This window comes from Mytilus galloprovincialis, chromosome 11 (assembly GCF_965363235.1).
Source record: "Mytilus galloprovincialis chromosome 11, xbMytGall1.hap1.1, whole genome shotgun sequence".
NCBI lineage: Eukaryota > Metazoa > Mollusca > Bivalvia > Mytilida > Mytilidae > Mytilus > Mytilus galloprovincialis.
Window position 1 is genome coordinate 56025760 of NC_134848.1, and position 12052 is coordinate 56037811.

The 12052-nt window shown below is 33.9% G+C and overlaps 1 long non-coding RNA gene across 1 annotated transcript; it reads left to right on the forward strand.

Annotated features, from left to right (window-relative positions):
* Positions 1-6416: 6416 nt before the first annotated feature.
* LOC143051248 (uncharacterized) lies at positions 6417-9383 on the forward strand. Its single transcript, XR_012970671.1, has 2 exons — positions 6417-6584; positions 8907-9383. It is a non-coding gene; the product is annotated as an uncharacterized LOC143051248 (long non-coding RNA).
* The last annotated feature ends 2669 nt before the right edge of the window (positions 9384-12052 follow it).

Below are 12052 nucleotides of genomic sequence, written 5' to 3' on the forward strand. Positions count from 1 at the left end.
TATTTGAATGAATTAGAATCCCGCTAACATGTTTAACCCTGCCACATTATTTATGTATGTGCCTGTCCCAAGTCAGGAGCCTGTAATTCAGTGGTTGTCATTTGTTTATGTGTTACATATTTGTTTTTCGTTCATTTTTTACATAAATGAGGCCGTTAGTTTTCTCGTTTGAATTGTTTTCCATTGTCTTATTGGGGCCTTTTATAGCTGACTATGCGGTATGGGCTTTGCTCATTGTTGAAGGCCGTACGGTGATCTATAGTTGTTAATGTTTGTGTCATTATGGTTTTATGTGGATAGTTGTCTCATTGGCAATCATACCACATCTTCTTTTTTATATAAAGGAGGTCTTAACTATTAACCTCAACGATCTACATGTATATAACAGTTATCAATAAAACTTCCCGAAATTATTGAACAACACAGAACAGAATCAAGCACCTGTTTTTATATCATGTTGAACTTGGTAGGGAAAATGTTCGCCAATTTCTTTTCTGAATATCGAATACGTTTGTAATTGAAGTGATGTGTAAAATGGGAACCAAATAGTTCTGACAAAAAAAATAGAAACTGTAATTGATCTAAGACATGAAAAGCATCTTAAGTCTGCCTGTGTCACTTGTGTAAAGAGTTTGACTTCATGAGCAATAATTGAATCTTTTACTTTAAAACGTAAACACTTATCGAATAAAGTTTCAATGTTATTAAATATGGTAACAAGAAAATGCTTAAATCAAACTATTTTGCACTTTGGTGAATAGTTGTTTCACTGACAGACACCCCATGTCTCCTTATTTTGAACATCATCAAAATAAAACATTATTACCATTAAGACCATGGTGTAATAAAACTGGTCTTCAATAAATTAGGATCATGTGTCTATGAAAAAGTAAGAAAGCATATAAAAGTGTTAATAATATGTATTTCATTGGTTAAAAAATAATCTGGCAACATGTTCTCTCGTGTTTCTTCCATCTTGCACTCCTAGAAAAGCTGGAACTTGCACGGGCTGATCAAGTCGAACACCAGCACCGTCGTCATTCACCAACGGTTCATTTCTGGACAAGGCGATGTTATGCAACACTGCACATGCACCAAAAATTTTGCATACTTTTTCTGGTTTCATTCGGACCTTAAATATGAAAAAGTATATGCTCATTTCAGTTTCAAGTTATTAGAGCAACTAGTAGTAAATGAAAAGGTGTCAGGCATGCAGAAATAGTTATCCTTTTTTATATGTCTTGACATATAGATAATATGCAAAAGTCATTTAAAATACCTTTATTTAATGTTTTGACATTATAGTTCATTCTTTGCACTTAGATAACTGTTCTAGAAAATTGATGGCGGTGATACCAAATGCATGTTCAAAATTCTAAATTGAAGACAAATTTACAACACTTGGCAAAGATCCTTAAGGACAGCCTTTTGTTGATCAAGGCGGGCCTTTTTTCCAAATTTATATATTCGGGTTGCTGTCTCACTGACGTTTAACAAACATTTCTCAGTCATTTTTGTGTAACCATTTCATGGATTTTGTTCTTTATTTATGTATGAATTGCAATGTCAAATCTGTATTTAATATGAATATACCTCAGAATGAAGGACATGAAACCGTCTTTTCAAAATACCAAAAGTCCTCTCTATAACGGATCTAGTCAAGGTAATTTTAAAGGGAGAGAACAATTTAAAAAGATGAACAACGACGAAACAGGGAATGACAAAATACAGATTAAAATACCTTCAAAATCACAGACAGCTTGCACATTTATGCTGTGGTACCCCTTTCTGTTTACATAGGATGGTTCATCATCTGATGGTGCCTGTATTCTCACATGTGTGCAGTCAATGCACCCCAAAACATTCGGAAAGTTGCTTTGCCTGTAAAACCCACATTTTATCCTGTTGATCGAATCCACATCTCTAGGCCAACTCACAAAATCGTCCTTAATGTCAATCAAGGCATCTGTCACATCATTTACAACACGAGAAACTGTTCCCAATGTATCTCCAATAACTTGCAAGAATGAGCCGGATGCATAGAAACGCAGTGCAATACATACTTGCTGTTCAACAGTCAGTGCTGTTGCTTTATTAGTTGGCCTCCTGAGTCTGTCTTGTAGAAGATTACAAAGGTAAGCAATTGAGTCCTTGCCAAATCTATACCTCCTTCTAAGTTCCTCATCATTTAAATTTGTTAAATGTGAAATAGTTCCTCTAAAAACTCTGTCCTTTCTGGGTCTCAGTGGTGGCATTAACAAAGCAGCCATTTTCTAATTATACCTTGGTTAAATGGTTTAACGCTGCTACCTACCATCGTTAAATTTCACCCAAGTTAAGAACATTATAACGGAGCGTTAAAACTAACTATGAGATGAACAACAGGATTAACGAGACGTTAAATTTTAACGATACGTTAGCAAAATTTAACGGAGCGTTAGTGCTAACGACAAGTTGAACAACCGGCCCCTGTTGTTTACAAACATCCAAACAAATAAAGCAAGCAAGTTAATCAATTGTTTGTTTTGCATGCTTCAATAGAATAACTGCAAGTCTGATGCATTTCTTATCTCTTTATAATATTTTAATGAAAAAGTAATATAGTTGATGCGGTCAAATAATTTTGTTGTACAAGTCAGCATGGTCAGCATGAGGTATCAAAACTACTAGAATTTTGTTACGTATCAATATTTTGAATTAAAGGAGGACATGCTGGCACCCTAAATTTATGCGAACAAAAATTTGTTGTTATTGTATTGCAATATTGCTGTTCATTGTATTATACATTGCATCCTGACATAACAAATATGGCTGATTTAACAGGAAACTGGCTCGGACGTCGCCCAGTATAAAAAGGTCCGAAACAGACATCACCATGGACACGTGTCGTCTGATACCAGACATGACAAATATCTCAAACACGACTCATTCAGATCATCGTCCTAGTGACAATAGCAATATTACACATATGCAGCCATGTTCAGTTCTCCTTAAAGACATTTTGGTGTTTGATGACACAGTACAACACTGTCGCATTTCAAAATGTGAGACCAAAGGCTGCAAAACTTGTGCTATTTTAATTACAGATGCTGAATTCACTAGCAATTTGACCAAGAAGTCATATTTTACCAGAAGTTACGATGATCTGAATTGTAAATCGATAAATGTCGTCTACGGATTAGAGTGCAACCTTTGCGGATTGGTATACGTCGGTGAAACGAAAGGAAGGCTTAACAAACGTATGTGCGGTCATAGATCAGACATTAACCTTAATGCTAACGACATTCTATACCAGCATTTCAATCAGCCCGATCATTCCATCGTTTCTATGACAGTTCGCATTATCGAAAAGATATACCATAGCTCTAACAATCCTAATCTTTCAACGACTCTCCGTAGACAAAAAGAAGACTACTGGATTAGACAATTGGGAACTGCAACACCTTATGGCTGCAATGACAAAATTGATGGTATAGGTATTCTATCTAGTCCTTCGTGTAACTCGGTGAATGTGATGAATATTTTCAACTCGACTCCTCGACGTAGACGCAGTCATGGTCATGGTCATCGTCATTATACATCACCTTCTCTGCATGATGTCTCTATTAATGACTTGCTGCCATTCATACAAAAGCCGTTAGGTATTCATCACATTCGCACGAAACTTTATTCATTACCCCTTTCGAAACTTCATTCTCTGTTCAATTTATGTTTGGAATCCACTGTTACAAACCCTCATTCAAACCAATACAAACTTGAAGCTATAATTTCGGATATTGCAAGTCACAGACTTTTCAAGCCAGTTCGCATTGGAAAAGATGAAAAAGAGAAAAGATCTTTTCTTAATCTTTCCTTTGCCAACAAAGGTCTCGATGGCGTCAACCTAGGCAATATCCTTCATCATAAATTAGTGCAATCGAAAATACCTCCTTATTTCAAAGACCAGTCTGTACCAATAATTTCTTATACCTATACCAAACCTATTGCAACTAAAATTTTCAATTACAAACGCGTTTTGCAGGATCTCGATATTGACGACTTCAAGTCTAAACCTCCTGATTGCACTTGTGCTAGTTCCAAATTCACATATAATCCTGCTGGCCACGTTATTACCGGTGACCTTAACATTGTTAATAACACTTCTCTACGAAATGTGTTATCGAAAGGTCCCAAATATCGTGAGCCTAAATCCATCAATTGGAAATACAACTTTAAAATTTTGATGGATTCAGTCGAGGATTATGCCAGGCAATGGGCTAAGCGCGAGAAGGAAGACGTAGACACTCTTTCCGAATGGATTAAGGCAGTGAGGTCGTTGATACAAATCAGAATTCAGAAACTGAATGGGTCCATCAATAACCATGCTACGTCAATCTTTAAAGACCCAAATGTTGCAAAACACCTATCCGACCTCCATGACAAATATGTTGTTGTCCCTGCAGATAAAGCCCCAAATAACATCGTTTTTGTGTGTAAAAGTCACTACATCAACTGCTTGATAAACGAATTAGGTATTGACAATTCACTTGGTAACTCAACATATACCCTCACGACACTTACCAAAGAGGAAATCCTGGATAATCATAGGTCTGTTCTATGTTCCTTTGGAATTTCAACCAAAGATGAAGAACTGGATCTTCCATCACTGTATTGGATACCTAAACTACATAAGTGTCCTTACAAACAACGGTATATTGCTGGGTCTTCCAAGTGCTCCACGAAACCTCTTTCTAAATTATTAACATCTATTTTATCAGCAATCAAAGACGGGCTTCAAAGTTATTGTGAAACTGCCTATTCTAGAGGTGGCGTGAATCAGATGTGGATACTTAAAAATTCAAAAGATCTTTTAGAGTACATACAATCTAACTCTCTTTCATCTTGTAACAGTATTAAAACATTTGACTTTTCTACCCTGTACACAAGTATTCCACATTCCAAACTAAAAGACAAATTGAAAGAGTTGATATTACTTTGCTTCATAAAAAAGAATGGCCAACGTAGATACAAGTATCTTGTCTTAGGGAGGGATAAATCCTACTTTGTAAAGAATCACTCTGATTCAAACAAAAAATTCTCTGAAACTGATATTATCAAGATGCTTGATTTCTTGATTGACAACATATTTGTTACGTTCGGAGGACGTGTTTTTCAACAGACTGTCGGCATTCCAATGGGAACAAACTGTGCCCCTCTACTCGCCGACTTGTTTCTTTATTATTATGAGGCTGACTTCATGCAGGAACTTCTTAGGAAGAAAGATAAGAAGTTAGCAATATCCTTTAACTCTACTTTCCGCTATATAGATGATGTTCTTTCACTAAACAATTCAAAATTTGGTGACTATGTGGAACGCATCTATCCAATCGAACTAGAGATAAAGGATACTACAGATACAGTTAAGTCGGCTTCATATCTTGACTTACATCTAGAAATTGACAATGAGGGTCGGTTGAAAACAAAACTTTACGACAAAAGAGATGATTTCAGCTTTCCAATTGTGAACTTTCCATTTCTAAGTAGCAACATTCCAGCAGCACCTGCATACGGGGTATATATCTCCCGATTGATTGATATTCCCGTGCTTGCATTTCCTATCATGATTTTCTTGATAGAGGTTTGCTGCTCACAAGGAAGCTATTAAACCAAGAGTTCCAAATGGTGAAGTTGAAATCATCCCTTCGTAAATTTTACGGACGCCATCACGAGTTGGTTGACCGTTATGGAATAACCGTTTCACAAATGATATCGGATATGTTCCTTACGTCGTAACTACAATCCCCTTCCGTTTCATGAATATGACCTACCGAATTAGACTATTTACCGGATTTGTAATCACTTAAGCAACACGACGGGTGCCACATGTGGAGCAGGATCTGCTTACCCTTCCGGAGCACCTGAGATCACCCCTAGTTTTTGGTGGGGTTCGTGTTGTTTATTCTTTAGTTTTCTATGTTGTGTCGTGTGTACTATTGTTTTTCTGTTTGTCTTTTTTATTTTTAGCCATGGCGTTGTCAGTTTGTTTTAGATTTATGAGTTTGACTGTCCCTTTGGTATCTTTCGTCCCTCTTTTACTATGCTGCTATATAGATTTACAAATTTAAGTGCACATATGGTCAGTTTTAGTTGATGCAATCAAATAATTTTGTTGTACAAGTCAATATGAGGTATCAAAACTACTGAAATTTTGTTACGTAACAATATTTTGAATTAAAGGAGGACATGAAGGCACCCTAAATTTATGGAAACAAAAATTTGAAAAAATTTGCTGATTTAGTATGCTGGTATATATATTTATGAATAAAAGTGCTCACATGGTCAGTTTTGATCAACACGGTCAAAGAATTGTGTTGCACAAATCAGCAAGAGGTATCAAAACTACTGAAATTTTGTTACGTATCAATATTTTGAACCAGAGACATATATACACAGAGATTGGCAACTGTAACAGTGGTCAGCGAAATCTAATCCAAACATCGCATCACGCGAGACTTTAACGAGATCGCCATTTTTATTCTATCACGACAAGTACACCACCTCGCTTCGATTTTTATTTTACATCAAGCATTTCAAAACAGCATAATGTAAGTACATATTTCAATTTCGCATATGAATTACCTTGTTTTATTCAGTTTGTAGTAGTTATTAGTTAAAATATTGCGACGATTAACGTTTAATTGCAGTATATAATAAAGGAAGCTTGGCCGACATGCACGTTATGAAATTTTTTAACCCCTGTCTGTTTACACTTTATAAACTTTTCCGTCTTCAGAGAAATATTGTACCCAGCACATGCATTACTTTCCTATGACAAACTGGATTGGTATATATAGGTTGTTTTATTCATATTTTCAACCACTTTGATGCAATTTACAATTAAAAATCAGTATTATAGCGGCCATGTTTTTTTTTTGCTTCAATATCAAGACAGGCCCCTGTCTGTTTACACTTTATAAACTTTTCCGTCTTCAGAGAATTATTGTACCCAGCACATGCATTACTTTCCTATGACAAACTGGATTGGTATATATAGGTTGCTTTATTCATGTTTTCAACCACTTTGATGCAATTTACAATTAAAAATCAGTATTATAGCGGCCATGTTTTTTTTATGCCCCACCTACGATAGTAGAGGGGCATTATGTTTTCTGGTCTGTGCGTCCGTTCGTTCGTTCGTTCGTCCGTTCGTTCGTACGTCTGTCCCGCTTCAGGTTACAGTTTTTGGTCGAGGTAGTTTTTGATGAAGTTGAAGTCCAATTGACTTCAAACTTGGTACACATGTTCCCTATGATATGATCTTTCTAATTTTAATGCCAAATTAGAGATTTTACCCCAATTTCACGGTCCACTGAACATAGAAAATGATAGTGCGAGTGGGGCATTCGTGTACTGAGGACACATTCTTGTTGCTTCAATATCAAGACAGGCCCCTGTCTGTTTACACTTTATAAACTTTTCCGTCTTCAGAGAATTATTGTACCCAGCACATGCATTACTTTCCTATGACATACTGGATTGGTATATAGAGGTTGTTTTTTTCATATTTTCAACCACTTTGATGCAATTTACAATTAAAAATCAGTATTATAGCGGCCATGTTTTTTTTTTTGCTTCAATATCAAGACAGACCCCTGTCTGTTTACACTTTATAAACTTTTCCGTCTTCAGAGAATTATTGTACCCAGCACATGCATTACTTTCCTATGACATACTGGATTGGTATAAAGAGGTTGTTTTTTTTCATATTTTCAACCACTTTGATGCAATTTACAGTTAAAAATCAGTATTAAGGCTGTAGGCCATGGTGTTTTGCTTCAATATCAAGACAGACCCCTGTCTGTTTACACTTTATAAACTTTTCCATCTTCAGAGAATTATTGTACCCAGTACTTGCATTACTTTCCTATGACATACTGGATTTGTGTATATATAGGTTTTTTTTTCAGATTTTCAACCACTTTGATGCAATTTACAATCAAAAATCAGTACTCAAGCTGTCGGTCATGTTAATTTTCTTCAATATAAAGACAGACCCCTGTCCATGGCTACAGGTTATAAACTTGTCCATCTTTAGAGAAAAATTGTAACCATCACATGATTTAATTTCACAAGACTTTATAAACTTTTCCGTCTTCAGAGAATTATTGTACCCAGCACATGCATTACTTTCCTATGACATACTGGATTGGTATATAGAGGTTGTTTTTTTCATATTTTCAACCACTTTGATGCAATTTACAATTAAAAATCAGTATTATAGCGGCCATGTTTTTTTTTTTTGCTTCAATATCAAGACAGACCCCTGTCTGTTTACACTTTATAAACTTTTCCGTCTTCAGAGAATTATTGTACCCAGCACATGCATTACTTTCCTATGACATACTGGATTGGTATAAAGAGGTTGTTTTTTTCATATTTTCAACCACTTTGATGCAATTTACAGTTAAAAATCAGTATTAAGGCTGTAGGCCATGGTGTTTTGCTTCAATATCAAGACAGACCCCTGTCTGTTTACACTTTATAAACTTTTCCATCTTCAGAGAATTATTGTACCCAGTACTTGCATTACTTTCCTATGACATACTGGATTTGTGTATATATAGGTTTTTTTTTCAGATTTTCAACCACTTTGATGCAATTTACAATCAAAAATCAGTACTCAAGCTGTCGGTCATGTTAATTTTCTTCAATATAAAGACAGACCCCTGTCCATGGCTACAGGTTATAAACTTGTCCATCTTTAGAGAAAAATTGTAACCATCACATGATTTAATTTCACAAGACATACTAATACTGGATTTGGGTATAAAAATTGTTTTTTTTTTCATTATTTCCACCACTTTGATGACATTTACAATTTTATATATATATTTACATTCAGTATCTGACAGCTTTTTTTTTAACAGGATCCTGCACGTTATAAAAGAACAAAGATGTTGATCAAATTTACCTAACAGTGCAGCATACAAGAGATAAAATATCATACATGTGCTGAATGTAGGACTCCCAAGTCTTTCTGATTGAAATTAAGAATCCCTGGCAAACAGGAACAACTATTAGTGATGACTTTATCCGAATGTGACGGCACTGTCATGTAGTGGACTGATTACTACTATCAATGTGATACTTAACAATGGTTTTGTAAGAGAGAAAATTACATGTGCTTATCCTGACTGTAAAAACACCATACATTTTTGTACTATTGTAGTTCATATGCCAAACTTGATGTACATGTGTATGCGATTTTTGTGCAATTGATGGCGAGACCATTGAACTAAAAACAAATACAAGACTCTGCATTCAATCTATTGAATTTGAAGCAGAAGTGATACAGTGGCAGTTGTGCAGATGGATAAAAAAGCAAATAAATATCTTGTGTTCAACTTCTTTTGTCTTCTTTATGTTTACAAATTATACATGTACATAGTTTTTACATACATGTACATGTATAACAATATGATGATGTAGTATGATTGCTAATGAGACAATGATTTACATGTATGACTATCATTGGAAGGCCACTCTATAATATCTTTGTACATCATGAGAATGGAAAATGCTACCCTTGTAGCATAAAGGTAGCATAATGTAAAAAAAGTGAAACTGTTCATTTATCTTACAACACCCCTGTGATCATTTACCGCCCCCGGTATTTACCAGTGGTATTTACCGGTATTTACCGCCCCGGACAATACTCCCCAAGTGGTCAATACTGGCAAATACTGGTCAATTGAAATTTTCATGGTTGTTTCTACTATTAATTGAAGTAAAATCTTGATAAAAAGTCAAATATAATGTGTCAGCTTATAAAATTAATGAACTTGATATGTTTTATTCATTTATATAACACTTATTCTTACTGATTTAAAATTTAGTTTTTATGAATTATGATATTGCATACTTCATTGTACTTGAGATATATATATATATATATATATATATATATATATATATATATATATATATATATATATATATATATATATACAAATTTATATTTGATTTCAACATGTTTAAATCAATATATTTTTATTCAAAATCATGATTTTACAGGTAATTAAAATTAAAGGTAAATAAAACTACAGGTAAATGAAGTTACATGGGTCTTTTTACCTATCACCTGGCATTGCTATGTGTGAACATTTAATTACTAAAACAACAGCCTCCAATAAAAGTTGACAGTACATGGGTTGAAAGTAATACAATTGATATATGAAGACTCCCTTAAACAATAAATTATTTCCTGTTTATAGCTATTTAACTGTGAGATTAAAAATCTTCTTCATGCTGGAAATGGAAATTTGAAGCAGGGACAAAAAGTTTTTACCTTTTACTATAATATTATGTACACATTAATCAATGTAGATCCCTGTTTGAATTTACAATAGAATTAGAAATGAAAGCATTAAAAATGATTTGAACACTTTCTATATAAATTAATTATTAATTGTAATTATAATTGATCAAGTAGATAGTGGTTTTTATAGTAATGACCACTAAAAATTTCAATCGACCAGTATTTGCCTGTATTTCCCAGTATTTGCCAGTATTTCCCGGTAAATACCGGTATTTACCACTGGCATGGTCAATACTAGTATTGACCGCTTTTTTGCCAACCTTGCCTGTGATATATCTTGACAGTACTAAATAGCAAAATATTTCGTTTCACAAATTTCTTCCTCTCCATGGAAAGTAACATATTTAATTGTTTACATGAAATGACAAAATGTGTAGAAAAAGAAGCAAGAAATGTCCACTCTACTACTGTAAACTAGTCGCTCACATTGGTCACCATCTATGTTTGTTTCAGTCCTTTAACAAATTGTCAATGGTGCTTATTTATATTTATCTGTTTCAGTTTTCTTCTTTATAATATAACATGTTCTCATTCTGTGATCACTATTTCACCTCTCCTGTTTTGAAAAAAATGTTTATGCTAATATTTTCTGCAATAAATTGAAAAGGCACAGATGCTATGACTAAACAGAAATGTGAGGTATATGTCAATGAGACAACAACCCAACGACAACAATATTCTTTGCACATCTATGAATGTTTAAGAATTCGTGTGAAGGTCAAAAGCACATAACATGTACTTATATATCCATAACCTGGTACATGTATGTACATATTTCTGCATTCCGTCCTAAACATAAGTTGTGTGAAGAGACCAAGCAGTTTACATGCTTATAAAAAAGCTGATATTAAAATGAATAACTGTATAACAAATTCCGGGAATGAGACTATTTTATTTAAAACAGATGACATATGTTTTAAATAAAATATATTGGTGGAAAAGGTTTAAACAGAAGCACGAGATGTCAAGGGGTAATACAAAAAGTACAAGGTCGTGTAACACAGAGGAAAAAAATAACAAGTGAAAAGAAAATAACTGCACCGAAAATTACCTTGAACAACATAAACTCACAAAAGATCGTGCACAATTTTAAATCTTTCTAATTTCAAACTCAAGTTTCACTACCTGATAGGAAAGAGTAAAGATAAGAATGTACTTAGTACTCCGGTGATCTATGAAACAAAACATTAAAATTCTACAGTTCAGCAGGGCATTTTTATGTACTTATGATACAAATTGTTTTTAATCAGAGTCTGTGATATCAAGTCTTAAAAAAACTACAAATAATGACAGATTCATATTCAATATTTCATGGCAGCAAAAATAGTGATTTCGACAACACTATAATGTACGTGCCTTTAGGAAAATCAAATTTATGCAAAGGTTCCATAAATAATTTTATTCTAGGTCAAATTGACAATTAAAAATTAAAATTAAATTAAAACAGATATAAAATCAGTTTCTCACGATACAAAATTCTACTGGCTACATATTTTTTATATATGAAAAAGTTGCTTCATTTCTTTTTTTGACATGTTAAAAGACGTTTTGTTTTCCTGATTGAATACTAAAATATTGGCCAGTGCTTCTGTTAAAATAAAGTTCTGGTCATGGTTAAAATAATATGTCAGAATTTGTTAAGTTTTAAAAACAATTACCAAGTAATAATCCTTATAGAACTTCACCTCCTGCAAA